Source organism: Neofelis nebulosa, chromosome 15, assembly GCF_028018385.1.
Source record: "Neofelis nebulosa isolate mNeoNeb1 chromosome 15, mNeoNeb1.pri, whole genome shotgun sequence".
Taxonomy (NCBI): domain Eukaryota; kingdom Metazoa; phylum Chordata; class Mammalia; order Carnivora; family Felidae; genus Neofelis; species Neofelis nebulosa.
The window spans coordinates 67,651,398-67,664,141 of NC_080796.1; the positions used below are offsets into that span (position 1 = coordinate 67,651,398).

At 42.9% G+C, this 12,744-nt stretch overlaps 1 long non-coding RNA gene across 3 annotated transcripts in view; it reads left to right on the forward strand.

Annotated features, from left to right (window-relative positions):
* The first annotated feature begins 7 nt into the window (after positions 1–7).
* The window catches only part of LOC131495253 (uncharacterized), a 31,905-nt gene continuing 19,168 nt past the window's right edge, over positions 8–12,744 (forward strand). Inside the window, exons 1-2 of one of the 3 annotated variants that reach the window (XR_009253859.1) lie at positions 8–216; positions 4,421–8,016. This is a non-coding gene — a long non-coding RNA (uncharacterized LOC131495253). Of the gene's footprint in view, positions 217–3,840; positions 8,017–10,178; positions 12,558–12,744 lie in introns of those variants that run through there. The other 2 variants (XR_009253861.1, XR_009253860.1) reach the window with 2 other exon arrangements.

The window sequence follows — 12,744 nt, forward strand, 5'->3', positions numbered from 1 at the left end:
CGCCCGGCGCCCTGTCAATCAGAGTTCAGAGGTGGGCCGGGAAGGAGGCCGGGCTAGTGCCAAGTCTCCGGTCCTTAAAGGTGCCGTGGTACTCGAGCCCCAGCCCGGTTACTGCCCAGTCCTGTCGCCAGCCTCGCTTTAGCTGCCGTCCTTCAGGAAAACGTGGCCCCGCTTCAATGCAAACGTGTAATGTTGACAGGAGAGAGCACAGACGGTGTGAGTCTACCCCCCACCCCTGTTTTCTTCTGCTGTACCGTTGCAATTGAAAACCCGATCCTTGTAAAGCCTTAGACCTCAGGGAAACGGTGGCGAGCAAAAGTTTGTCAGCCCGAAGTAGTTATGAAACACAGCTGAGCTGCTAACGTAACTCACAATGACCTCTAATAAGCGGCGAATGTAATCATAGATTTTCTTAAAGATCACAGTAGAGTTCAAAGGAATGCTGAGCTGTGTGGCATTTGTGTTGCATGAAAACTGCATTATGAGCTGTGAAACAAAATAATGTTGAAGGAAAAAAAAAAGATTAATAAATAACTCCACCAAATGAATCCAATTCAACATATCTCTCCCTTCCCCCTGGGGGAAATTAGTTATTTGGCTTAAATACTTAATAAAGAAATGCATTATCACAGTCTGCTTCTAGTTTTTAATATAGTCTAATAAGCATTATTAACTAGAATAAGAAACGAGCTGACATTTATTGAATGCCTACTATGCACCAAGTAATTTGCATGACTTATTTTATTTAATCCCCAAGACATCTCTGAGTTATGGATTATGATTTTCACTTTGCAAAAAGGGAACTCAGATTAAATAACTTGTCCAAGGGTCCCATAGTTATTAAGTGTCAAAGACGGAATTCAAACCAAAGTGTGGGTCTCTCCAAAAACCTGGTGTTTCAGCTCTGCGACATGCCTGGATCTAACAGAAAAGTATGAATCGTGTAAAAATTAGCCACGTGTTCATTGCCCGTGTTGTTTGCAAAGAGCCTGAGAGTGCTTAAAAAGATAATACATATTTGAACAAGATGACTCAAACTGAAAATGGGTAGGAAAGAATGAAAAAAAGGTTTTAATAGAATCGCCCCCGGGGGTGGGGCTGGGGCGCTAGTAAGAAACTCACAGCTGAAGTCCAGGACTATAGCTCCAAGTAGATCACAGATTTGCCTCCCATCTTTTCACCAGGCCAGGTGAGAGGAGAAATCTGACTGGCTACGCAATCACCATGGCCAAAAGAGAAAAGGGCAGATAAATGACTTAGGAAGAGCCCAGAACGTATTGGAATATAAACTGTTCTCTGTAGCCCGCCCTCTTCCCGGATGGCAACCCAGCCAACGGAAATGGGTTGAACCATTGCAAACCTCAGTGTACCCGATCTGCAAGATGGGAGGAAGCCCTGTCAGGTGGTTTGGGATCCTCAAATAAAACGTGATTCTTTATGTCACTCCAACCTCCTTCCCAATCATTATCAAAAACAAGTTTGGCAACATAAGGAGCCCTTATGAAAGGATTTCAAAGCAGTTTTTAACAAGCTACTTGGTGCTTATTGGCATGAGGGCATGCACTAGGGAGTATTAATTGTAATTATGATGCAATTACTTAATAACAACTGTTTTATTCACATACTTGTAAACTACTTTTTTAAATCACCACTAATAAAAAGTTGAGCACAAAACGATATCCTCAAACTGTATGTCAATCACAGTGGGTAGCCCTCACAATAATGAAATTATCTCACCTTCGGTAATAGAAAGAAGTCAACCCAGAGCCTATATAAAATCAGTATGGGAGCAAGTAATTTTAACGGAGAATCTAATAAAAGTTCTCCAGGCAACGTATTGGAAAAGGAACCATCAATACCAGAAGGTCATTGTCATCTAGGAACATTCTTTTTTTTTTTTTTTTTTTTTTTTTTCAATGTTTTTTTTTTGTTTTGTTTTTTTTTTTTTATTTTTGGGACAGAGAGACACAGAGCATGAACAGGGGGAGGGGCAGAGAGAGAGGGAGACACAGAATCAGAAACAGGCTCCAGGCTCCGAGCCGTCAGCACAGAGCCCGACGCGGGGCTCGAACTCACAGACGCGAGATCGTGACCTGGCTGAAGTCGGCCGCTTAACCGACTGCGCCACCCAGGCGCCCCAGGAACATTCTTTTTGGGGGCGATGAAAATGTCCTAAAATTATATGTACTGTGATGGTTGCTCAATTCTGTGAATACACTAAAAAGCAGAATCTTTTTGTAGAGAAAATTGTACATTTTGTAAGTGTGAATTTTATGGTAATGTGAATTATATCTCAATAAAGCTGTTTTCTTTTAATAGGAAAATAGGGAAATAAGAAATGTCCACACCAATAGTATTAATGACAGTTAATATTTAGCGAGTGCTTAGGGCGCCTGGCTGGCTCAGTCGGAGGAGCATGGGACTCTTGATCTCGGAATCGTGGGTTCAAGCCCCATGTTGGGTATAGGGATTACTTAAAAATAAAATCTTAAAAAAAAATTACCCAGGGGAGCCTCTGTGGGTCAGTCGGTTGAGCATCCGACTTCGGCTCAGGTCAGGTCATGATCTCACAGTTCATGAGCTCGAGCCCCACATTGGGCTGGCTGCTATCTCGGCGTGGAGCCTGCTTCAGATCCTCTGTTCCCCTCTGTCTGCCCCTCCTCTGCTTGCTGTCTCTCTCTCAAAAATAATAAATAAACATTTTTTAAAAATGTATTGAGGGAGAGAACAAAAAATAGCAATCGAGTGCTTTAGGATGATTAGGTATTACAGCTGATCCTTGAACAACACGAGTTTGAACTGAACAGGTGGCTTTTCTTAATAAACACAGTAAAGTACTGTAAATGTATTTTCGCTTCCTTATGATTTTCTTAATACCATTGTCTTTTCTCTAGCTTCCTTTATTGTAAGAATATGTATGTGACACATATGATAATACATACATCATACAAAATACGTGTTAATCAACTCATGTTATCCGTAAGGCTTCTGGTCGACGGTAAACTATTAGTGGGGCTCCTGGCTGGCTTAGTCAGTGGAACGTATGACTCTTGATCTTGGGGTTGTGAGTTCGAGCCCCACGTTGGGTGTGGAGATTACTTAAAAAAATCTTTGAAAAAAACAGTAGGCTATTAGTAGTTAAGTTTTGGGGGAGTCAAAAGTTATAAATAGATTTTCAACTGCACAGGGCATTGGTACCCCTAACACCCATGTTGTTCAAGAGCCAACTGTGTATTCATGGGCTGCCTGGATAGCTCGGTGGGTTGAGCGCCTGACTCTGGCTCAGGTCATGATCTCACGGTTTGTGGGTTCAAGCCCCGCGTAAGGCTCTGTGCTGACGGCTCAGAGCCTGGAGCCTGCATCTAATTCTGTCTCCCTCTCTCTCTGTCACTCATGCCCTGTCTCCCTCTTTCTCAAAAATAAATAAACATTAAAAAAATTTTTTTTAATTAAAAAAAGAGTCAACTGTATATTCAACATGCAGTGTTCATTTAATCACTACAGCTGTCTCATGTCAATACTTATGCTTTTCGTTATTACTCTGTAGGGTTGCCAAAATATATTTCAATATATATAAACTATAGCTGAGATAGCATGTCCTCGAAGCCCTGTGAGAGATGATAAACAGGGAAGCCCAATTACAGTGATTACAAGTAAGCTTTGGGGCGCCTGGGGGGCTCCGTCGGTTGAGCGTCCGACTTCGGCTAAGGTCGTGATCTCACGGTTTGTGAGTTCGAGCCCCGCGTCGGGCTCTGTGCTGACAGCTCGGAGCCTGGAGCCTGGAGACAAGGATTCTGTGTCTCCTTCTCTCTCTGCTCCTCTCCCACTCATGCTCTGTCTCTCTCTCTCTCCTTCAAAAATAAATAAAAACATTAAAAGTAAGCTTTGAGTGATTAGTAAAAGCATAGATATTGAGGTCAGACAGCTGTGGTGATTAAAATAATAAAGCACCTTGAACATACAGTTGACCTTGAACATTTGGCTGGATGAGGGGTGCCTGCTCCCCATGCACTCAAAACAACTCATGTTACTATTGACTCCCTCCAAACTTGACTACACACAGCCTACTGTTGTCCAACACCAAATTTGGGGAGAAGAGAACATGAAATAAGGAAGAGGGATTAGGAGAGTGGCAGTAGAAAGGGAAAGGAGAGGCAATTATGAGGAACATGTTCAAGGTAGAGCCAATAGAACTTGGTAACTGATTTTGTGTGGGTTAAGGGAAGGATAAAAAAAAAAAATGTGTTCCAGCTGATGTGAGCAGAATGAAGTGGCATTAACAGAATAATAATTATAACCGTAGATACAATTTGTTGAGTGCTGATTGTGCTTCGGGCCCTGTGTGTCCATTACCACTTAATTTTAGCGACGTGACACTTAATTTTAACAACTTTGGGAGATTACCATCCCCATTCTGCAGATGAAGAAACCAAGGTTCCTGGGAGTCGAATTACATCACCAAGTATGGATTTGAGAGCTGTCTTATTTTAAACGCATCATGGAGAATAAAGGAAGTTAAGAGGAGACGCGGCCACAGGTGAGATAGAATGACCATTGGAATCGCCTGTTTGCACTAAGGAACTTCTAGTAGGTTCTGAGGAGAAATTGACATCCCTTGGGCATCGGGACAAGGGGTGGAGAATGCTTTGTGTACCTTCCATATCTCAGTGGGCCTCTAGTTGTAGTAGATGTTTAACAAATATGTGTGGAAAGAATGAATGATGCCTGGCAATCATGCTGTGTTTCTTCAGACCAGTAACTGAAGTCCACCGAATCATGTTTCAAAGACATGAGCCATTATCACATTTCGCCACTTACCCCTGTAGTTCTCAGCCTGGTATCGTTCTAACGTTTACGAAGTCATCTCACCATGTTTACCTCTGTGTCAAGGTTTAGTTTACTCTGAGGATTCTCTCCCCAACTTCGTTAGAAACCCACTGGTACGTATTCTCATCTTCATTAAGGGACAAAGCAGGGTGCAAGGAGCCCAGCGCGTTCCCCAGCAAATAAAATGGAAAGAGATGGGCGCCCGGCATGGTCCCAGAAATAAATCCACGACCACGAGTCTTCTGTCATCTAAGCAGACACTCATCTGTGTATCTCTATGATTACAGTTGAATTGGCCTCTAGGCTTCTGTAACTTTTCAGCTTGTGTGGGAACAGAAATTGTCCTCTGCCCAAGAGGGTCAGAACCAGAGATCACAACCCCAGGTAGCACTTCAGGCAGTCGATGGCCCCCATTCCTCTGACCAAGGATTCTTGCCTTTCTTTTCCAGCTCTACTCTTACCCCCTCATTCCTTGCTTTCCTTCAACTTTTCCAGCCCCTTCTCCTACTCCATTCCTCCTGCTCTGCCTGTCCTTCTGTCCACCCTCTGCTGTCCTACTCCCAGAGATCCTTCCCTCCCCCACTCGTCCTGTTTCCTTGCCTCACCGGGCAGGCCCTGAGGCAGTGCTGGGACGACCACCACGGAGCCCTGACGTCATAGGCCAGAACACGGAGAGCCCAGAGCAGGGGTTCTTGACCGATGATCCATAAATGAGCTCCAGGAGTCCCGCGAACCCTTGGAAATTATGTACAAAAGTTGGCCGTAGGCACTACCTGCCGTTATTTTTGGAGCAGGGTCCGTGACGTTTATCAGAGTCTCAAGGGATTTCAAAACCCAAAAAAGGTAACATCAAGTAGGCTTGGATTATCAAGTAAAGTAAAAAGTAAGCATCTTTTTTTTTTTTTCACTTTACTTTAAAGTAAACCTTACCACTTGGTCTGGAGAAACCAGGTGGCTCTTAGCAGATGAGATTTTCTAGGAATATCTGCCTATATTTCCTGAATGGAGCGAGCTACCAGAATGTCAACAGCGCATTAGGACGGACTATTGAATGATGGTCAATCTAATTTCAATATCAGGGCTAAAGAGCTGCAGATACCGACCCTTGAAAGCAAGGCAAAAGGGAGGGGCGGGAATCTGTCACGGAACATTGACATTGTTGCCTTGTTCAAGGCACTGGGAATATAGTGGTAATAAGACAAACTGGATTCCCTGAATTCATTGAATTCTAGTGTAAGAAGCAAATAAATATATGAGCTCAGAGACTCGTAAATGCTATGAATGAAAGAAAGCAGGGTAACGTAACATGGTACTGGGGAGGCAACATCAAACAGGGTGGTCAGAGAAGAGCTTTCTCAGAAGCCGACATTGGGGTTAATCTTGAGTGGTGACAAGCCAGAGATGGGTAGGTCCTGGGAAAGAGCAATTGGGCGGGTGGGGTAGGAAGCGGGAAACAACAAATGCAAAGGGCTTGAGCTTGGATGTGAACTTGAAGCAAAGAAAACCAGAGACACTGGAGCATAGTAAGCAAGAGAAGAAAAGGATACAATGATGACATCAGAGTGGGGAACAGAGACCAGATAATGTACAGAATTTCAGGCCAAGGTAAGGACTTGGGATTTTATACAAACCCACATTTGAAATCCACCGGAGCATACTAAGCAGGGGAGTGAAGATAAACATTTATTTAACAAAGATTTGTTTGACAACCTACTGTATACGAGTCATTTCCTAGTCATGAGGGTCTATGCCAGGCCCGGCCTCTGCTCTCATGGAACTTACATTTGAGTGAAACAAATTAAATGAACCCAGCAACAGGCAAACACCAGGGAACGATAAATTTTATAAAGAAGATGAAGTCAAAAAGTGCGGCGGAAAGTGACCTGCAAGCTACTATAGACTGAGTGCAGGAGAAATGGCCAACACAGTGGCCCCCACTGAGAAACAAATGTGCTAGAATGTTTGAGGTAAGAACCAAAGACAGAGGGGCAAGATGGGGAGAGTGGTTCAAAACTGAGGTCAAAGAAGAAATAAAAAGGTAGGTAAGGTTTAGATTAAGAAAATGAAAAGGCATTGGAGGGTTTTAAACACGATGCCTTCATCTGTTTGAGCTGCTATAGCAAAACACCATAAATGGGGTGGCTTCTAAGAAATAGAAATTTCTCTCTCCCAGTCCTGGAGCTGAAAGTTCAAGATCAAGGCACCGGCGGTGTCCATGTTTGGTAAGCGCTTGCTTCCTGGTTTATAGGCGGCTGTCCTCTCATTGTTCTTCCCATGGCGGAAGGGGTGAAGGGGCTCCGCGGGGTCTCTTGTGAGAGCACACCTCTCATTCATGACAGTTTCACATTCATCACCTAAGCATCTCCCAAGGCCCCACGTTCAAATACTATCACGTTGATCATTAGGTCTCAATGTCTGAACTTTGGAGGGATACAAACATTCAGTATTAACACTGGAGAACAACGTCCACTGACTTTTACTCTAAAAGTATAATGGGCTTCAATGCAGAGAAGGGGTTGCTAGGGCGGAGATGGGGTTGAAAGGAAGCTGTTTAAGAAAGTGCAGCGGTAACTTAGGCCCCAAATGACGGTACCTTGGACAAGTACCGTCGTACTAGACAAGGTCAAAAGGATTAGATTTGGGATCTTTCTTTTGTCGGTAAAGCCGGCGGGACTCTCTAGAGGCTATGACGTAGAAGGAAGAGGAGGACAAGGAATTAAACTTCTGGATTTTGGTTTGACCAGTTAAATAAATGGTACACCACTTACTGTGGTGGAGAAGGTATCCTCCACGAGGTAAATAGTTGCATTCCCACTTTACAGATGAGGAAACTAAGCTTCAACAAATATGATTCCAAAATCTATGCTTTATCCACCACAGTGTCTTTGCCAGGACTGTGGATTATCCAGGTTTGATTAATGGGCATAGGAAGAGGGTATATATGGCAAAAAAGGCAAGTATCTTGGCAGCGTACGTAAGGTGCGTGTGTGCATGCCTCTGTGTGTGTGTGCGTGTGTGTGTGTGTTCTAGTAATCTTGCTGAGAGAAGTGTAGATCAGCTCTCTTATTTTTTATCCCTTCCTTTATCGTCCCCATCTCTGAAAGTGGAAAGATAGTGGAGAAATCAGAAGACTCCAGACTTGAGACCAGCCTGTGCTGCGGGTACCAGGATGAGCTCTGACAAACTGAGGTCAGTATAACAAAAAATCATGACATAGCAACTCGAATAATCGTCATGCGTGGTCAGAGTGCAGAAAAGAGTTTCAGCTGCACAGATTGTGGAGACAGCCTCCCACCCCCCAGAGTCCCAGGCACAAATACAAGACAGGGTAGAGCCCAGGGCTTAGAGGTCAAACAGATGCCTGCCCTGGAGCTCACCAGCTTTGTAACCTCAGCCAAGTAAGTCCACTTATCAAAAGCCTTATTTTCACAGCTTGTAAGGTTGAGGTCAGGTTAGAATTCGATGATGATGAATGTTAATTCATACTATTCCTCTTGGGTAGTTTCTTCTAGACTCATGTCATTTTCCTTCTGTCCGTCCCTGCCTTGGGGACCGCTAATGACATCATGCTTTCCTCCATAATTCCTGAATCTCACTACCCTTCCGGAGAATGACCTGCTTAAATATTTTCTCTTCTCCGTCCTCCAAATCAAACTTTCTTTTGCTTGAGACTATTCCCATTCACTTTTGACTAAAGCACTTTACTTTATAGTATCAATCAAATATAAGTGAAATCGCTTGACATAATTGTATAGCCCCCAAAAGGAAACTTTATTTTAGGGGATCTTCATTGTCAGTGTATCGATTATCTATTGTGTACCAAACCATCCCCAAATTAGTGGCTTCGAACCACAACCATTTCTTTTCTTTTCTTTTTTTTTTCCATTGCCATTTCTTCTTGTTCACAAATTTACAGATCAGCTGAGTCATACTTGGCTGAATTTAGTTGGACTTATTAAGACAGCTAGGAGGTTGGCTGGGTCCCAACCAGTCTAAGATGGCCCCGGTATAATATCTGACAGTTGCCTAGCTATGGTCTGGGGTGACAACAGCAGTCAAGGCTTGCATTTCTTGTCACCCATCAATCTAGCTCAGACTCTCTCATGTGGTACAGATAGAGTTCCAAGAGGAGAGGTGAAAGTGCCCAGTGTCTTTTGAGGCCTAAGCTTGGAACCAAGCACACATCTGCAGTATTCTATTAAACACAGCATATTCCGATGCCAGCCTAGATTCAAGGGTTGGGAAATTGCCACTGCCGACACCATTTCTTGATGGGAGTAGCTGCAAAATCACATCACAAAGGGAGAGGTGAAAGATGGGGAATATTTTTGGAACAAAGCATTAGAGTGGAGCCTTGACCTGGGCCATCTTGATTGTCCTTACTAACCCTAAGTATCCTTCGCTCCTTCTCTTGTCAGTCAGTAGGTAAAATTTAGCCTATTTCTGGTTGCCTCAGTAATACTAACCCGGGGCTATTCTCCTTCTTGAATCTAGCCTTTGTGGATCAACGTTGTCTAAGCCTAAGAACCCTAAGTGTTTCATTTCTCCTATGAAAGGGAGTTGGAGGAACAGGGGGAGGTAATAGAAAGGCACTTGCTGTTGGAAAGAAGCAGGTTAGACTCTTTTTTTAAAGACTTTATTTTTAAGTAATCTCTACACCCAATGTGGGGCCCAAACTCACAACCCTGAGATCAAGAGTCACACGCTATACCGACTGAGCCAGCTGGGCACCCCCAACCGGTTAGACCTTTATTCTCAGGTGACCCTCCTTTAGGATAGCCCAGCCTTCTTTTCCTCCATCTACATATGTTTGTACATCAAAAAGATCATTAGAAAACTGAGACCTGTAAAAAATATATGTATTTTTCTTGTTATATTTATTTAGAAAAAAAATTTTTACGTTATTTATTTTTGATAGACAGAGAGAGACAGAACACAAGTGGGGGAGGGGCAGAGAGAGAAGGAGACACAGAGTCGGAAGCAGGCTCCAGGCTCCGAGCTGTCATCACAGAGCCCCACGCGGGGCTCGAACCCACAAACCGCGAGATCATGACCTGAGCCGAAGTCAGACGCTTAACCAACTGAGCCACCCAGGCGCCCCTCTTGTTATATTTAAAAGGAAAACGTGGCTGGCAGGCTTAGCTAGTTGTAAGCACCCCACGTACATTCTTCCTTACTCACAAATCACAATTATTTTGACAGCAATGTACCCAGTTAGATAACTTAATCTCCCAGGCTTCCTTGCATTTAGGCGTGGTTATGTGTCATAATTTTGGGCAATGCAATATAAGAAAACATGTCTTGGGTTGAACTTCTGGGAAAGCCTTTTTTTTTTTTTTTTTTTTTTTTAGGGCTAAACATGGACAGATTTAGCATACTCATGCCTTTTGCCTTTCCCTTTCTCATTTATTGCCTGGGACGTAGCCGTAACATCTAAAGGTAAAAGAGTAGTCTTTAGACAACGAGGATGAAAGGTGTTGCTGTGGATGGTTGAAGAGGACAGCAGAAATGGCCTGGATCTTTAATGATCGCCTTGAAAACCATCCTTGTCCTTGACTGCTTACCTCTGGATTTCTTTTTAGAGGAGGTAAAATAGTTTGCTGAAGTCATCGTAACTGGCTTACGAACACATGTGCCAAACGCTGTCTTAACCGATACAGGAACTAAACTTGGTCACAAAAGTATACACTGATCTTAACATTGTAAGTGACTTCAAGAAGAAATAAAGAAGCTATTTTGTCCCCCCAGAAAAGAGATCATGAAGAGTCTGTTGCTTCTCCTTGGTTGCTTCTCCTGGTTGGCACTGGGTGCGAACAAGAGGTGGGAATCATATAAAAGTAAGGAAAATCTTAGCTGTGTGGATGGGGAGGCGAGGTCAAGAGAAAGGAAGTAAGCCATTCTGTAGATATCCAACATGCCAAAACTTTCCTCCAAATGTCAAAGCAACGAGCCACCAGGCAGCTGGACTGAACTCATCCTTCCCTTGCACTTCCTCGTAATCTGTTTCTCATCTAAGGTAAGGGTATCACCACCCACCCATTCTCCTTGGTCAAAGAGCACTATCTTCTTCAGCCCCGTGGGGACTTGATCACCAAATCCTCTAGAGTGTACCGCTTCAACTCAGACCCTTCTGTGTATATGAATGAAGGAGACAGATGTACAAAGATATTTAATTGCTGCTCAAGACATCTTTGTCTTCATGGACAACGGCATTAATTTCCCAGTCACCGGTTCGTCCCCATTCTTGTCTTCAGTCTCAAGTTCTGGCACAGTTGTATTCCTAGAAGCCAAAATGTATCTGTTTCTCCTTTGCTTTAAAATATCGAGGAGCTTTGTGACACCCGGGTGGCTCAGTTGGTTAAGTGGCCGACTTCGGCTCAGGTCGCGATCTCACAGTTTGTGAGTTCGAGCCCCGCATCGGGCTCTGTGCTGACAGCTCGGAGACTGGGGCCTGCTTTGGATACTATGTCTCCTTCTCTCTCTGCCCCACCCCTGCTCATGCTCTGTCTCTCTCTCTCAAAAGTAAATAAACATTTTTTTTAAGTTTTTTTAAAAAAGTTAAAAAAATAAAATATTGAGGAGCTTTGAAAAAAAAATATCTAGGACCTTTGTGTTTGGATGGTGTTCAAATTCCTCTGCATGGCACATTAGGACTTTCAAAATCTACCCACATGTTACATCTCTAGCCGTATTTCCTATTATTGTCTCTGCACTGAATTCCAGGTGTACCATGAACTTTCATAATTCTATAAAGCAGTAGGTGCTCTACCAGAAGTATCTTTCTGTCTCTTTTCATCAGCTAAACCCAGCTCAAATTCCTTTCTTTCTTTCCCAGGAAAATTAATTATTAATTATTTTGGACCTCCTACATCCTGTTCACATAACTCTTGGTTTTGGGGTGTGTGAGTATGTGAGGGGAGCCGGTGCCCGAATGGCTAGCACATGGAAACATCTCAGTGTATCGGAGAAAAAGGAAAAGACGAAGAGTGTTTCCATTAGAGACTTTTTTTCTTTTCTTTTTGCTTACTTCTTCTAGTGAACGTGAAGTTGAATCTATGTCTTCATATACAAAGGGAAGTATTTTCAGAAAATTATTTTTGAAGCGGTAACTCATGTTTCAGAAAGTCAGACTGCAAAGACACCCAAGATCCCTTCTAGCGGAATTCTATGCCAAGATATATGTATATATATTTTTAATGCTCTATCAGAATATTTTAAAATGAAAAGTTTGTAGAATTCGGTTATGTAACTAAATGTCTGAAACCTTCCCTTTGCTTTGTACTTATATGTTGATAAAAGCCAATGGAAATCAATGAACTTTATATTTCTGAATTAGCTCTTTGGATTTCAACAAATTTCAAGGCAACATAAAGTAGTTCAGTGGACTAAGTAATGTTGATAAAATGATAGACAATTTTGCGTTTCTCTTGATTGAATCACATTTTGTAAAGTCAATACCAAATATATAAGTTAATAGCAACTATCTTTCTTAAATCGGTATTAACTACCTACATTAGTTAGGAGTAAAGGATTGTTTTATATGACGCTTCCCTGAATTACGAGGTTACTGAAAGCAAGACATTACTTATCAAATAAGGCAGAGAATGGAGAGGGAAAATACTCATTCTGCCTCGATCTAGTCACTCTGTGTGGACAAATCGAGAGGGAAGTTGAAATGAGAGTCAAATACACACACGCACACACACACACGCACGCACGCACACACACACGCTGCCTCCCAGGCTAAGGTGATACCTCCATCATCCTGTGCAAACAAGTAGAAGCTCGTGCTGTATAATGGAGGCTTATTTATGAACAGAAGAACTGAAATTTATCTCTCCCTTTCAGTATGAAACAAGACCCATCAAGCTGAATTCTCCAAGGCTACAAAAAGCAAACACTTCTGGATTTCCACTT